The sequence below is a fragment of the Astyanax mexicanus genome, chromosome 7, assembly GCF_023375975.1.
Source record: "Astyanax mexicanus isolate ESR-SI-001 chromosome 7, AstMex3_surface, whole genome shotgun sequence".
In the NCBI taxonomy this organism is placed as follows: Eukaryota; Metazoa; Chordata; class Actinopteri; order Characiformes; family Acestrorhamphidae; genus Astyanax; species Astyanax mexicanus.
In genome coordinates, this window is record NC_064414.1 from 57,000,001 (window position 1) to 57,017,774 (window position 17,774).

Consider the following 17,774-nt stretch of genomic DNA (forward strand, 5'->3'; position numbering starts at 1 on the left):
TACACACACACACACACACACACTATACACACACACACACTATACACACACACACACTATACACACACACACACACACACACACACACACACTATACACACACACACACACACACACACACACACACACACACACTATACACACACACACACACTGAGCTTAATGTACTGTATATACACTGTTTATTACAGCTATATCACAGTAAGTCATATTTATATCTGATTTATAATCTGATTCCTTTGTTCTCCTTTGTTTGCTCAGAACCTTTATAAATGATTATCTGTATGAATATAATGATAATATATTAGAGTGATTACAGTATTAACGTTTATCCAGGTGGGACTAGTTTCTCACGGGGTCCTGGGTTAAATTTTTGGATCTCTTTTATGGGTTTTTTTTATCCTCTGTGATTTTATTCCCGTCCAGAACCATCATGTAGGTGTTTTTCTCAGACGTCCTCTGAGAAAATTACAGGCTGAATTATCTACTGTTTTTCTCTGAACTCCGTGCTCCTCCGGTAATTTTAGTCCCGTCCGGACGGACATCTCTGAGTTTCATCTCCTCGCCTTTAATAAAATAGATATTTGTCCACTGCTGCGCACCTTAACTACAGTTTGGCCGCACCGGTTTCTACAGAGATCCACGTAAAAAGGAAGTGCTGCAATCTGGTGGAGACTGTGTTCCTGGGAAACCCTTGCTGTGTGTGGGTGAACATTATCCTGCTGAAAAATGAAAGTTCTGCAGGAGAGAAAGCAGCAACACATGTATCTGCAGGATGTTCTGCACAGATCACTGAGATCACTGTTAGTAATGTTCCTCCTATCACTACTAGCACGAGGACAAGTCAGGAAGGTTCTCGTGTGTTTGGGTGTTTTTGTCCTGCTGTTGTCCCGCAGTGTCCCGCAGTGTCTCGCTGTTTGTCGGAGTGTGTGTACAGTGTGATTTCCTGTACTGAAGCTGTGTTTCTCTGTTTTAAAATATTATATATCAATATTATATATCAATAGCATATATATACATATGAATATATATATATATATTTACGTGTGTATATATGTATATGTATATATAAACCCCACCCCTCAGCGACCACTCGACCCCTCTCAGATTAGTGATGGGAGCAGATGGCAGTGCGCGGATAATAAAGTGGTAGCCGTGGTTACGGTGGTAGCCGTGGTTACGGTGCAGTCAGGTCTGATATATCGAGCGATTCGTAACAAAGGCAGGAGGGGAAAGTGCATTGTGGGGGATGGGGGTTGCCGTGTCGGCGGCGGCGTGCTGAGCTGAGTGTGTGTGTGTTCACAAAACACTCCTCAATTAGAGCCTGTGTGTGACATGGGCTGTACACACTCTACACACACACACACACACACACACACAATATACACACACTCTACACACACAATATATACACACACACACTTTAACCGAGGCCTGAAATACCACAGAAACAGTGTGGATGGTTTCATTATGCAGTGTCTGCAGGTTATGGCTGCAGCAGGGGTGGTTGATATGGTGTTACAAACTCTCAGTCCTTCAGTACTCCGCCTCTTTTTGAACTGCTGCTGATGCTGTAGCATTGCCGAGTAGCATCACAGCGCTAACGCTCGGAGGAAAGCGCAGCGACTCGGTTCTGATACATCAGCTCACAGACGCAGCCTTGTGCTGATCCACATCACCCTAGGAGTGATGAGGAGAAAGAGAGAGCGCCATCTACTGTACTGTACTCTACCCAGAGAGAAACAGCAAGGACAACTGTGCTCTCTCAGGACTCGTGACAGCTGCATGACAAGGATTCAAACCAGCAATCTCCCGATCATAGTCTAGCAGGAGACCCTCAGCCCTGCAATACACACACACACACACAGCCTTACTATCAGTAACACACACACTCTGGGAGATCAGTTAGAGGAGTTACACCACCAGCAGATGACCCCAAGCCCAGAGTGATAACCACAGATAACACACACACTACACACACACATACTCAACAGTTACTCAACACTGCTGACTCAGTGTGTCCAAGTTTGACTCGACAATTTATACACTGTAATCAAATCTCACACATTTTACAGCTTAACATGTTCAGATCTTTCAGCTCTTAATTCAGATTCAGTGTGTTTATACCTGTTTATAACTGTTTATACCTGTGTTCACTACAAAGTCGGACCTTGAGTGTGAACATGTCCTGGGTTTAGACCCGGTCTGGATGTGTGCAGGTCTTGGGTTTAGACTGGGATTTGATTGGATGGTTCTGACTAAACGCTGGTTGTTTATTATGTATTCGGGGTGAGTGCTGATTGGACAGGGTTTCAGATGGTGTTTGATGTTGTATCTGCAGTATTTTAGCTGCAGGTTTTGAGGGCAGAGCTGCAGTAGTGTGTGAGTGTGTGTGTGTGTTGCAGGTCTGGAACTGAACTGAGACTTTAAAGAACTGATGCACTTGTTCACTTTTATTCCTCTGTATTTTCACTACTATCATTTGGGTTCTGTTTATACTGGTACTGTTGTTTCCTCTTTAATTCCTCTTTGTCACTATTATATTATTGTCTTGTGTCTGTTGTCCTGTGTGTGTCTGTATCTGTGTCCTGGTTGTATTTTTAGTGTATATGTCTCTCTTATTTTCTGTAATTGTTGTAACTTTGGGAAGGAGATTAAGATAATTTCAGTTCTCTGTAAGTCCTGAACTCATGCAGTACTGATGAGAAAACTACTGAATTTACTGGATGTATTTGGGGTAAAAGGGGGCGTGAACCTCTGATCACTGATCTACTGCTTTAACCTGGACTGTTGGGAGACGTCAACATGTGGGCAGAGGTTTTACTGCGTGTAGAGTGTGTAGAGTGTGTGTGTGTGTAGAGTGTGTAGAGTGTGTAGAGTGTGTAGAGTGTGTAGAGTGTGTGTAGTGTGTGTAGTGTTAGTAAATTCCAGCTGAACTGGTTTGGGAGGAAGTGGGCGATTGCAGCAGGAAGTGGTTGGGGGCAGTGGGACTGGTGGGTGTGGCATCACTGAACTATCCAGACTGACGGACAGTTTTTAAGCTGTGTGTGTGTGTGTGTGTGTGTGTGTGTGTGTATAAGAGAGCTATAAAACTAAATGCTAATACTAGTATTGGAATTTTATACAGTTCTATTTAGAAGTTTTGAGACACCTCCTCTTATTAAATGTTTTTTATTTATTTTAATATTTTTTTTCCTTTGTAAATTAATATTTAAGACTTTAATGGCTACTATAAATAAATGATTATTCAATTATGAAGTAAACAAAGTGTTAAACCAGGCAAAATATGTTTTATACTTTAGATTCGTCTGAGTAGCTCCTTTTGCTTTGGTGAAGGTAGAACCTGGAATGGTTCTCCAGTTGTATTAAAGGGGTTCTAGAAGTTCTGAGCTCCTGGTAACTCTGCAACTCATCCCAATACAGGCACTTTTTGTTATAGGGACTTATATATGTTCCTTTAAATTTTTTAAGTTAATATTAATCAACAATGTAGTAAATAATGCTTAAAAAACAACAAATATTACAAAGAAAATGTGTTTTTGACTGGTACTGTAGGCTACCCCAACAATTAGCATTGGGGCTTTAAGACTAAAGTAACTAAGAAGTAATAAAAGCGTATTCTGCACCAGTTAGCATCAAAGCTTTGCAGCTAATGAAACTAACAAGTAATGAAAGCTTTGACCCAATTAATTAGCACTGGCGCTATTAAGCTAATGTAGCTAACAAGCAATAGAAGCCATTAGCTCACCAGTTAGCACTGGCGCTATTAAGCTAATGTAGCTAACAAGCAATAGAAGCCATTAGCTCACCAGTTAGCACTGGAGCTATTAAGCTAAAGTAGATAACAATGTATAGAAAAAAGCACACACCACCCATTAGCATCACAGTTTTAAAGCTAATGTATCTGACAAGTTATAGAAGTTTATACCCCAAAAATTAGCATCTTGCTAACTGCTTGTCATTTCACATTCTCCTCATACCGAGTGGAGTAAAGAGGCTGGTTCTGAGGAGAAGTGTGATTGGTTGGTTTGTGTGTGATAATTCAGGCCTGCAGTTAGCATCATGCTAATTTGTGGAGTATAAGTTTTTATTACCTGTTAGCAATGTTAGCCTCCTAGCTTTAGTGCTAAGCTAAAGAAGTGATGGGCTGTGCTGTCAGACAATCGTTTTAACCGGACTCGGGTTGATATCAGAACCGGTCGAGTCGCTCTGATGATCTTTAACGAGCTGCAGCAGAACCACATCTGGATCCCATTACCCACAAACCCCGGCGCCCCCCGGTACTGAGGGGTTCTGAGGGGGTTCTGGTGGGTCAGCGGGGCTAAAATTACAAACAGCAACTAATCTAGAGCCCAGCGTCTCTCCAGAACCGCCGGAGAACCGTTCAGTCAGAAGATCAGATCAGAACACAAGATCAGATCAACACCAGTTTAATATAATATTAGCATTAGCTTCTGGAGCTATGGGGCTAATGTAGCTAACTATAACAGAAGCAATTACCCCAACAATTAGCACTGAAGCTAAGAGTGTTTTTGGTGACACTTTAAAATAAGACTACCTTTATAAAGGGTTTATAAATGGTTTACAATTAGTTTATTAACAGTTACTAATTAGGTTGTAAATGCCTTAAAATCATCAATAATCAGTTATAACACATACTGTGTGATATAGTTCACTATTTGCCAAACAACAGGTCATTGTTGCCCTTTCTACGTATGTGTTATAACTGATTATTAATGATTTATAAGGCATTTACAACCTAATTAGTAACCATTAATAAACACATTGTAAACCATTTATAAACCCTTTATAAAGGTAGTCTTATTTTAAAGTGGTACCGTGTTTTTTAATCTAGTATATAATAATAGGAAAACACTGGACACTGTTTAGTCATCCTGATCTGTACGTGATTATTGATCTGATTATTGATTTGGATTTCAGGGTATTTAGTTCAGTCTGTGTTATGACTAGAGGTGGGCAGAAAAAAAATCAAGAATACACTACTGCAACAAAAATGACATTTTATTACTGCATCTGATATGATATGATATGATATGATATGGCACACCCCTAACTGAGATATTAAAACATACAAGAATTTTATCAGATTTGTAACAGAATGATACCAACAATAATAAAAATAATAATACACTCCATATATCTCCATATATCCAGGATTAAAGTAAAATAAATGATACTGTACAGATATAATCTGTCTCTAGTAGATATATAATGGGAAATGAGAACAGTGTGAATTTTTATTTTAATAAAAACAGTAAGAAAGTAGAACTCCGATATGATAATTAGGGGTGGGTGATATGGTGCCATATTTCAGGGTATAATATTAGTATCGTTCACTATATAAAAGAAATGTTGGAGATATTATTGCGTACGATACGATATGGTACACTCCTAGTTATGATATATTTTGGTTCAGTATATGTATTTTCACTTTCTCTAAAACCGGAAAAGAGACTCTTTATCTCGAGTTTCACTTTAGTTTTTTAATCTGAGGAGTTTCTGGTTTTAGTTTCAGTGATGGGAATATTACATCATTATTTTATACTGTATATAACTGACTGTGTTTAACAGACTATATAACATATATAACTTCACGCACTGTATCTGACTGTATATAATTAATTACGCTTTAATTTTTTTTTTCATGATTTTAACCCTTTTTTAACCACTGCTGAGGTCCGTCTCGGCTTTTCTTACAGCATTAATCTGCAATTCCACCTTAAATAGCCTGTAGCTTCTGCTGAATTTAAGGTGGAACAGAAACATTCATTAAAAATCAGTGAATTTCTGAGTTAGATGGCTTAAATATTACTCTGAGATTATGTGACACACACACACACACACACACATAGACGCTGACACACAGACAGATAGAGGATGGAGGTATGGATGGATACATAGACAGACAGACAGGCAGTGAAAAACCACTGAAAAACCTCCTATCTCCATTCATATTCTTCATACTGTAACATAATTAAATAAATCAGCTGTACTTTACTCTGAGATACTTTAATATATACCAATAACTGATAATTACTGATTTATCACTGATTCCCTTCCTAAATATTTATGTATTTTTGTCATTTTTCTTTTATTCAGTTCTATTATGAATTGACCAATAGAAAAGCTCCAAAATTACTGGAATCTGATCTTTTTATACAGATTTCCAGCCGTGCACCAGCTGACCCTGATATATACTTACATATACCTACATATAACTCTTCCAGTGCACACACACTCATACACACACACTTATATATACTCACACACACACACACAGGCTCTATTGTTGGGCCAGATGCCGGTTGGTGTGTCACATGTTGCTGCTCAGCTCTGTTCTGTGTTCTGCAGGCAGCTGCACACACACACACACACACACTCACACACAAGCCACATGTCATGGGACAGGAACTAGCATGTGTCCCATGACTTTTGTCATGTGTATTAACTGTATATTACTGTATGTATTATCTTTAGTTTGTGTTTAAAGAGAGCTGTGAGTCCCAGTTACGCACTAAATACTAACACTAACCAGTGTATTTGAGTATAGCAGAGTGTAGTATAGTATAGTAAAGTATTGTAGTAGTATATAATATAGTAGTATAGTAAGTGTATGATAAAAGTATGATATACACTTAGTATTTGTAGTGCGGTAATGATGGGCGCTGTTATCCCACAATGCAATGGGAAACAGAGAGGGAGGAAAAAAATAATAAAAGAATAAAACTGCTGGAGACTGGTGCTTCATTACTCTCTATTAATACTAAACAGATTAGTATGTTAATATTTAGTGTAATAACCTGTCAAACCCACACTATAATATTAATATTGAAGTAAATATATACTATATAGAGCTGGAGAATATATCACTATTTTATTGTATAGTGATAAATTATATATACGCATACAGAGTATATAATATATATCATCATCATCAGTGCTTAAATAACTCAGCTGTAGATTTTATTATAGAGAGTATTAAAAACCTGATTAACTGGATCAGAAGCAGCAGAAATTCAATAGGATTCAGTAATACTATATAATTATATTATATATTAGAGAGCATTAGAATATCAGAATCTGCTGAAGCTAAAGCTATAGATATACTATAAGTATTTTGTCTGGGTGTCAAAATATGATCAAATATGATATATTATCATAAATATATGTAAAGTATCACTCAGCGGTAATCAACTCTACCAATGCTGATTACAAACACCAACCTTTTATACTGTTTATATTGATATAAAATCAATAGAACTATATCGCATATCATGTTTTTATAATTTAATGTAATTAAAAACAGTAGCTGTCCTTTACACCAGGATACCATGCCTGAATGACTGTCTGATTACTGATTATTGATCTGATTACTAGTTATTGATTTGGACATTCCAGACTATTTGGTTTATTTGCTGTAATGATTGATTTATCCTAAATATAAATATTTATGTATAGATATAGATATTTTTTGTCATTTTTAATTTTTTTCTCTATAATGTGAATCTAACAGTTTGTTTTTATATAGTTTCAGAATTAACTACTTGGAATAAAACCTTTTTTACACTGAATTCCAGCAGTGGATGAGATATATAAGATATATATTGTGATATATTTAGTGATGTATTGTATATACCTTATAGTATTAGTATTTATTGTGTAATTGGGACACAGCCTTATTATAGCGTTATAGCATCAGAAATCACATAACCCAGTTTATTATAGATACTGAACAATAATAAACAGTCTGATCAGACTGCAGTTAGCAGTTAGCATAATGCTAACGTGTTGCTGCAGCTGCGGTGTGTGTAGTTCTGTTTACAGACGTTCTCCGGATCTCGTGGAACCGGATACAGAACCGTAATGCCCGTGAGAGTTATTTACTATAGAGCAGCGCTAACAGCGCTAATGCTAACTGAGCTCTGAGAGGGATTTAAAGCACAGCAGCTCCCTGACCCACTTACAGCGGGGGAGGAGCCACCGCACACACACACACACACACACTACACAAACACACACACACAGAGAACAGCCGAGCTAAACATACAGGCAGAAATAGGCTAAGACATGCTAACACTGCAGCCCCTCAGCTATACGGATTCAGTACTGAAACAGGGTTATTCCATCTATATACCTTCTTATATATCATATATATTCACAGCTCTGGAAAATAATTAGAGAGCACTTAAAAATGATGAGTTTCTCTGATTTTATCAAATTAAAAACCTCTGGAATATAATCAAGAGGAAGATGGATGATCACAAACCATCAAACCACCAAACTGAACTGCTTGAATTTTTGCACCAGGAGTAAAGCAGCATAAAGTTATCCAAAAGCAGTGTGTAAGACTGGTGGAGGAGAACATGATGCCAAGATGCATGAAATTAAAACTGTGATTAAAAACCAGGGTTATTCCACCAAATATTGATTATTTCTGAACTCTTAAAACTTTATGAATATGAACTTGTTTTCTTTGTATTATTTGAGGTCTGAAAGCTCTGCATCTTTTTTGTTATTTCAGTCATTTCTCATTTTCTGTAAATAAATGCTCTAAATGAGAATATTTTTATTTGGAATTTGGGAGAAATGTTGTCTGTAGTTTATAGAATAAAACAACAATGTTCATTTTACTCAAACATAAACCTATAAATAGTAAAATCAGAGAAACTGATTCAGAAACTCTTAATTTTTTCAGCTGTATGTCAACAAACAGAAATAAACACATAAATAGACCAATATCATCATTATCACATATTACTGAGATCAGGAACATTTATTGTACAATAAATAAGTTTATGATGTAATTATTGTTACAGTACTGTGTAGAACTGTAGTATAGTAGTAATTCATTCATTCAGAATAATTTAGGGTTCTGCAGCGTGGCTCCATTACACACACACTCTTAACACACACACACTCGCCGCCTGCAGCAGAGGAAACTCACACTTCAGAAAACTCAGCTCCACTCAAACCCAAACACAGCAGATTTATTACACACACTTCACACACTCCTCACCCCGTGCCCTCTAACAGCAGCTGGACTACATGACCTGTTACACACAGCGGCACATTTTAATATTATAGTTTATATAATACTTTATACTGTAGATATGTTTAATATTAGTCTGTAAGTGGTATAAAGTACTGCCACTATAATCAGGAGATCGCTGGTTTGAATCCCGGTCATGCAGCTTGCCATCAGCTGCCGGAGTCCTGAGAGAGCACAGTAGGTCTTGCTGTTTCTCTCTGGGTGGGTACAGTACAGTAGATGGTGCTCTCTCTTTCCCCTCATCACTCGTAGGGTGATGTGGATCAGCACAAGGCTGCGTCTGTGAGCTGATGTATCAGAACCGAGTCACTGCGCTTTCCTCCGAGCGTTAGCATTGTGATGCTACTCGGCAATGCTAAAGCATCAGCAGCAGTTCAAAAAGAGGCGGAGTCTGACTTCACATGTATCAGAGGAAGCATGTGTTAGTCTTCACCCTCCTGGTGTGTTGGAGCATCACTAGTGATAGGGGGAGTCCTAATGAGTGGGTTGGGTAATTGGCCGTGTAAATTGGGGAGAAAATGGGATAAAAAAATAAAAATCAAATAAACATATTAATCTGTAATGTAGAAAACAAATCAAGTACAGTTTGTTTGTGTAAAAGTAAATTTTTAGAGTTTAATATTATTTGATTCCACCCTTTACAGCTATAACAGCTTCAGCTCCTCTGCAAAGGCTTTACACCAGGTTTAGTAGTGTGTTTATTGTGTTTATGGGAATTTTTCACCAGTTGTGATGTTAGTCATCTTAGAGGTGTTTTATCAGGTTGGGGTCAGGACTCCTCCTCTACCAAACTTTACTCACAGTAATTTGGCACAATGCAGTCAGATAAGTACTGTTCTTCTGGCAACCACTAACCCAGACTCACAGAACTCTGAAGCTACATAAGGTTTGGAGGTGTGTAGTGATTAGTGATTAGTGACTCTGCAGAAAGTTGGTGAACTCTGTGCACTATGTCTCTTCCACTAGGTTATAATATCACTGACAGTTGGCTGTGTTTGGCTGTGTTTAGCTGTGTTTGTGTTTAACTATGTTTAGCTGTGTTTGTGTTTAGCTGTGTTTGACTGTGTTTAACTATGTTTAGCTGTGTTTGTGTTTATCTATGTTTAGCTGTGTTTGACTGTGTTTAGCTGTGTTTAGCTGTGTTTGTCTGTGTTTAGCTGTGTTGAGCTGTGTTTGGCTGTGTTTAGCTATGTTTGTCTGTGTTTAGATGTGTTTAACTGTGTTTAGCTGTGTTGAGCTGTGTTTGGCTGTGTTTGGCTGTGTTTAGCTGTGTTTGATGTTTGACTGTGTTTAGCTGTGTTTGTCTGTGTTTAGCTGTGTTTGTATGTGTTTGTCTGTGTTGAGCTGTGTTTGTCTGTGTTTAGCTGTGTTGAGCTGTGTTTGGCTGTGTTTAGCTGTGTTTAGCTGTGTTTGACTGTGTTTAGCTGTGTTTGGCTGTGTTTAGCTGTGTTTGACTGTGTTTGACTGTGTTTAGCTGTGTTTGTCTGTGTTTAGCTGTGTTGAGCTGTGTTGAGCTGTGTTGAGCTGTGTTTGGCTGTGTTTGGCTGTGTTTAACTGTGTTTAGATGTGTTTATCTGTGTCTGTGGTTTAGTTCTGCAGAGTGACTGACCCTCTACAGCCTCTACTGACCCGACACACTAAGCCCCGCCCCCTCGGGCTCAGGAGCTGTTAGCCAGTCAGCGGCTATAAATACCAGCGTACACTCACTGACCCCAAACACTGTACTCAACCCTGTACTGCACTCATCACACCTTACACACCTCTAATCATCACACGCTACTGTTATACAGTATTCTACTGTTATATAGTATTCTACTGTTATACAGTATTCTACTGTTATATAGTATTCTACTGTTATACAGTATTCTTATGATTTATAATATTCTAATGTAATATAGTAATCTAATATTATATAGTATTCTACTGTTTTACAGTATTCTACTTTTATATAATATTCTACTGTTATATAGTATTCTACTTTTATATAGTATTCTACTGTTATATAGTATTCTACTGTTTTACAGTATTCTACTTTATAGAATTCTACTGTTATATAGTATTCTAATGTTATATAGTAATGTAATATTATATAGTATTCTACTGGTATATAGAGTTAATTACAGGTAGACAGTGTTTATGTGCAGGGTGGTTTAGGGGGCGTGTCAGTGGGTGGGTACAGGAAGTTGTTGAGATAACTATAAAAAAACAAGGAATGTGGGTTATAGAGCATGTAGAGTATTTATAGAGTTGTGTAAAGTAACAGTGTAGTATAGTGTAGTGTAATGATGGTGAGTAGAGTTGTATAGTGGTGTGTAATGATGTTGTGTAGAGTTGTATAGAGTTGTATAGAGTTGTATAGAGTAGTGTAGTGTATTGTAGTGTAGTATAGTGTAGTATAGTGTAGTATGGTGTAGTGTAGTATAGTGTAGTATGGTATAGTGTAGTGTAGTATAGTGTAGTGCAGTGTAGTATAGTGTAGTATGGTGTAGTGTAGTATAGTGTAGTATGGTATAGTGTAGTGTAGTATAGTGTAGTATAGTATAGTGTAGTGTAGTATAGTGTTGTGTAGTATGGTGTAGCATAGTGTAGTGTAGTGTAGTACAGTGTAGTGTAGTGTAGTATAGTGTAGTATAGTGTAGTACAGTGTAGTACAGTGTAGTGTGGTGTAGTATAGTGTAGTGTAGTATAGTGTAGTGTAGTATAGTGTAGTATGGTGTAGTGTAGTATGGTGTAGTGTAGTATGGTGTGGTGTAGTATAGTGTAGTGTAGTATAGTGTAGTATAGTATAGTGTAGTGTAGTATAGTGTAGTATAGTATAGTGTAGTGTAGTATAGTATAGTGTAGTGTAGTATAGTGTAGTATAGTATAGTGTAGTGTAGTGTAGTGTAGTATAGTGTAGTATAGTGTAGTATAGTGTAGTATAGTATAGTGTAGTGTAGTATAGTGTAGTATAGTGTAGTATAGTATAGTGTAGTGTAGTATAGTGTAGTATAGTGTAGTATGGTGTAGTGTAGTATAGTATAGTGTAGTGTAGTGTAGTGTAGTATAGTGTAGTATAGTGTAGTGTAGTATAGTATAGTATAGTGTAGTGTATGATGAGTAGAGTTGTTGAGCACTGATTTAGTGATATAGAGTGTATCAGAGTTTAATGATGTGTTTCTATAATCTGAATTTAATGGAATGTGTCCAGAACTGAATATAAATATCCTGTGTGTGTGTGTTTAGTGTATATATGTGTGTGTAGTATAGTGTTTATATTGTGTGTATAGTGTGTATAATGGTGTGTATGCTGTGTATAGTGTGTGTATAGTGTGTGTGTGTGTGTATAGTGTGTGTGTGTATAGTGTGTGTGTGTGTGTGTGTATAGTGTGTGTGTGTATAGTGTGTGTGTGTTTAGTGTATATATGTGTGTGTAGTATAGTGTTTATATTGTGTGTATAGTGTGTATAATGGTGTGTATGCTGTGTATAGTGTGTGTATAGTGTGTGTGTGTGTGTATAGTGTGTGTGTGTATAGTGTGTGTGTGTGTGTGTATAGTGTGTGTGTGTATAGTGTGTGTGTGTTTAGTGTATATATGTGTGTGTAGTATAGTGTTTATATTGTGTGTATAGTGTGTATAATGGTGTGTATGCTGTGTATAGTGTGTGTGTGTGTTTAGTGTATATATGTGTGTTGTATAGTGTTTATATTGTGTGTATAGTGTGTATAATGGTGTGTATGCTGTGTATAGTGTGTGTATAGTGTGTGTGTGTATAGTGTGTGTGTGTGTGTGTATAGTGTGTGTGTGTATAGTGTGTGTGTGTGTGTGTGTATAGTGTGTGTGTGTGTGTATAGTGTGTGTGTGTTTAGTGTATATATGTGTGTGTAGTATAGTGTTTATATTGTGTGTATAGTGTGTATAATGGTGTGTATGCTGTGTATAGTGTGTGTATAGTGTGTGTGTGTGTATATAGTGTGTGTGTGTGTTTAGTGTATATATGTGTGTGTAGTATAGTGTTTATATTGTGTGTATAGTGTGTATAATGGTGTGTATGCTGTGTATAGTGTGTGTGTGTGTTTAGTGTGTGTGTGTATAGTGTGTGTGTGTGTGTATAGTGTGTGTGTGTGTATATAGTGTGTGTGTGTGTTTAGTGTATATATGTGTGTGTGGTATAGTGTTTATATTGTGTGTATAGTGTGTATAATGGTGTGTATGCTGTGTATAGTGTGTGTGTGTGTATATAGTGTGTGTGTGTGACTCAGCTGGGTCCTTTGTTATCTTCACTCTGTGAGATGTTTTGTTTTTGGCTGTGGGCGGATCCCAGTCTGGAAGCTGCTGGGCTGGAGGGAAACTGTGGAGCGGACTCGGAGTATACTGGGAATGTATTGGGAATATACAGAAAACATAGTGGGAATGTAGTTGGATTATAGTGGGATTTTACTGGGAATTCTGTTCTGGAGATGATAGAAAGGAATATTTCACGTGTGTTAAATATTAGAACTGTATTAAATTAGAACTTTACTCCAGACTGAAGAATACTCGGTCATGTGATCACCTATAAGTAATAGAGAGATCTGTAAATTTAATCATACGTTCACTTTAACTGAGAGACTGAATCTAAAAACTAAAAATGCATAGAGTTGAAATAATTAATTTCCTTTTTTAATTGCATGAAACAAGTATTTGATACAATAGAGAATTAATATTTGATAATAAAAGCTTTGTTTGCGGTTATAGAGGTCAGATGATTCCTGATGTTTTAGGCCAAGTTTGTACACCCAATCCTCCATACAGATCTTCTCCTGATCTTTCAGGATTCAGAGCAGCGTAGAGTTTCAGCTCTTTTTTTGATCTCATTATTTGCTTTGGCTGTGTGTAATTCGAGTCATTGTCATGCTGGAAGACCCAGCCAGCACCCGTCTTTAATACTCTTACTGACAGAATGAGGTTGATGGCCAAACTTTTGTGATACATAACCCCATCCGTACTCCTATAGAGTACTAGTACTACACCCATACTGCTTCTATAGAGTACTAATACTACATCCCTACTGCATCTATAGAGTACTAATACTACACCCATACTGCTTCTATAGAGTATTAATACTACATCCCTACTGCATCTATAGAGTACTAATACTACACCCATACTGCATCTATAGAGTATTAATACTACACCCATACTGATTCTATAGAGTATTAATACTACACCCATACTGATTCTATAGAGTATTAATACTATACTCATAAAGGTTTTATAGAGTATGTGTACTTGATACATTTGTACTGCTTCTGTGAAGTATTAATACTTTTCTATACCACCCTTTGTTCAGTACTAATACTTTATCTATACTGCAGTTATGGAGTATAGTATGTTATAGTTATATATGAGGAGGTTCTGGCTGCAGTGTTAATAATTTCTATAGAGTATTAATACTTTATCTATACTGCAGTTATGTAGTATAGTGTGTTATAGTTATATATGAGGAGGTTCTGGTCCGGCTGCAGTATTAATAATGTTCTATAGAGCATTAATACTTTATCTATACTGCAGTTATGGAGTATAGTGTGTTATAGTTATATATGAGGAGGTTCTGGCTGCAGTATAAACGGGTCGGTTCTGTGTTTGATGATAATCAGGGTTAATAGATTCCAGATGTGCAGCAGCAGCAGCATCGACCCGCCCAACCAATCACAGCCCAGAACCCGCCCACAGGGAGGCGGAGCCACAGAGCGGAGTTCAGAGGAATTCTGGGTCTGATTACAGCCATGTTTTCCCTATCTCCCCCGATACTGAGCCCCCGGATCAGAATCTATACCCCTCAGAACCGACTATATAACCAGCACAGATACAGAACCCGGTCCAATCAGCACTGATCCATCACAATAACATCAATAATCACCACTTTTAAAACTACTGTCATTAATTACATCATTACAATATATACACAGCACAGCTATAGTGTGATAAACTGTGTAACTGAGATACTGAGCTAATGCAGCTAACTGCTAATAGAACTCATACAACATTATATAACACTAGTGGAACTCTTTTAAGTGCTATTTATGAATATATATAATTATAAATATTATAACACAAATATATAATATATATATATTTGATTTTACCAAATTAAAAACCTCTGGAATATAATCAAGAGGAAGATGGATGATCACAAACCATCAAACCACCAAACTGAACTGCTTGAATTTTTACACCAGGAGTAAAGCAGCATAAAGTTATCCAAAAGCAGTGTGTAAGACTGGTGGAGGAGAACATGATGCCAAGATGCATGAAATTAATAACTGTGATTAAAAAACAGGATTATTCCACCAAATATTGATTTCTGAACTCTTATTTTATGAATATGAACTTATTTTTGGAAGGAATGTGTATAGATTATATATCTTAACTTTTAAATGTTATTTTTATATGAGTTGTGCTTTAATACAGAACAGCTGTTTTAATTAGAGACCATAAAGAACAGCTGGTCACTGTCTGTACTGCAGTCAGTGTTTATAGGTAACAGTAGGTCACGGTTGCTTTACACAGTGTTAGTTATCTGTGTTTGTTATCTGTGTTAGTTATCTGTGTAAGCTGTGTTGGTTAGCTCTGTTAATTATCTGTGTATGTTAGCTGCATTAGTTAGCTGTGTTGGTTAGCTGTGTTGGTTAGCTGTGTTGGTTAGCTGTGTTGGTTAGTTGTGTTGGTTAGCTCTGTTAATTATCTGTGTATGTTAGCTGCATTAGTTAGCTGTGTTGGTTAGCTGTGTTAGTTATCTGTGTATGTTAGCTGCATTAGTTAGCTGTGTTGGTTAGCTGTGCTGGTTAGTTGTGTTGGTTAGCTGTGTTAGTTATCTGTGTATGTTAGCTGCATTAGTTAGCTCTGCTGGTTAGCTGTGCTGGTTAGTTGTGTTGGTTAGCTGTGTTAGTTATCTGTGTATGTTAGCTGCATTAGTTAGCTGTGTTGGATAGCTGTGTTGGTTAGCTGTGTTAGTTATCTGTATTAGTTAGCTGTGCTGGTTAGCTGTGCTGGTTAGCTGTGTTGGATAGCTGTATTGGTTAGCTGTGTTAGTTAGCTGTGCTGGTTAGCTGTGTTAGTTATCTGTGTATGTTAGCTGTATTAGTTAGCTGTGTTGGATAGCTGTGCTGCAGGCTGGAGCGGTTATGGAGATGTTGTGCAGGATCTTCAGAGAGCTGTTCTCCGGCTGCACAGAGAATCTATAATGATGATGGATTAGACTGCGTCGGCGAGGGGGGGTGATTGTTGGGCAGATGCTGCGGATGTGATGTACATTAATAATCACGTCTGACAGATAGAAATCAATCCCGTCTCTGAGTCTCAGAGCGTCGGGGGAGGAGCTCCTGCTGAGACTCTTCTTCTCTTTGTTACAGAAATAATAAGAATCATATTCAGCTCAGAGAGACCAGACACAACCCAGAACCACAGATCATATATAAAAAAGATATAAAACTGCTCTTATTTTTATTAAAACACTGACATTAAAAGAAATGAACTTCTCTTTAATACTATTTATACAGCTCTGTAAAAAATGAAGAGAGCACTTCAGTTTCTGAATCAGTTTCTCTGATTTTGCTATTTATAGGTTTATGTTTGAGTAAAATGAACATTGTTGTTTTATTCTATAAACTACAGACAACATTTCTCCCAAATTACAAATAAAAATATTCTCATTTAGAGCATTTATTTACAGAAAATGAGAAATGACTAAAATAATAAAAAAGACGCACCACCAGGACAGCTGCTCAGGTTCATCTCGTGCTGGAAGAATGTGGAGCTTGTAAAGAACGAAGCTGTAGAGCTTTAAAAACAGACTTAAATTCCTTTTCAGACAAACAAGACAGAGACAGGTCACAGAGTCGAGGGGAAATATGGAGGCTGTGATGGATGAATATGATGAATAATACAGACATCCAAAGCTGATTAACATTAATACACATTAAATCACCTCAACATGCATTTTGCAATTATTTAATTCCCCGTGAGCAATACTAAAATCACTATTACACTAACTGTACAGCAGCAAGACTTTCACTGTTCTTTACTTTTACCAGACATGGATTTACTTTAGAGTAGTGTGAGGTGAAATGAGTTTTGATGGGAGCCATGATGCTCCTGAACGCATCCCGTCCATGCACCCATTTCATGAATATGCACACTCTCTTTCACACACGTAAAAAAAAGATTGCGTTTGTGTTCACTCTTGGGCCGTTTATTCTAGATCCCGGGAGATTTTATCTGAGTTCAGGGAGCCGTTATTGATATGCATTAAACTCAAGTCAGTATATATATACCACCTGTACCCCTAAAACCCTTAAATGAGCCATTCTTTAATACTCTTTAGTTAAGATACATGAAAAATAAGTCAGCAGCTGGATTAGTACAGTAGGTTATGCTGATTCTCCATCAGCAGCCGGAGTCTGAAAAAGAGAGAGAGAGAGAGTACAGTATCATGATGTCAGGCGTCTGTTTGCTGATCCGACACTTTCCTCTGAGCGCACTGTAATGCTGCACTGTTTGGCAGCAGTTGGAAAAGGGGCGGAGTCTGACTTCACATGTATTGGAGGAGGTGTGTGCTGGTCATCACCTTCCTGATGTCGAGAGCATTGTATTAATAGAAGTCAAATCAAATTTAAATGTATTTATTAAGAACTCTTTAGAAGGAATAGTGGTGAATGTATCTGACACTCACAAACAATTAAA

At 37.3% G+C, this 17,774-nt stretch overlaps 1 protein-coding gene across 2 annotated transcripts in view; it reads left to right on the forward strand.

Moving 5' to 3' along the window:
• Positions 1-17,774, forward strand: part of tet2 (tet methylcytosine dioxygenase 2) — a 56,923-nt gene that overhangs the window by 21,735 nt on the left and 17,414 nt on the right. The gene's annotated exons all lie outside the window — the stretch shown is intronic.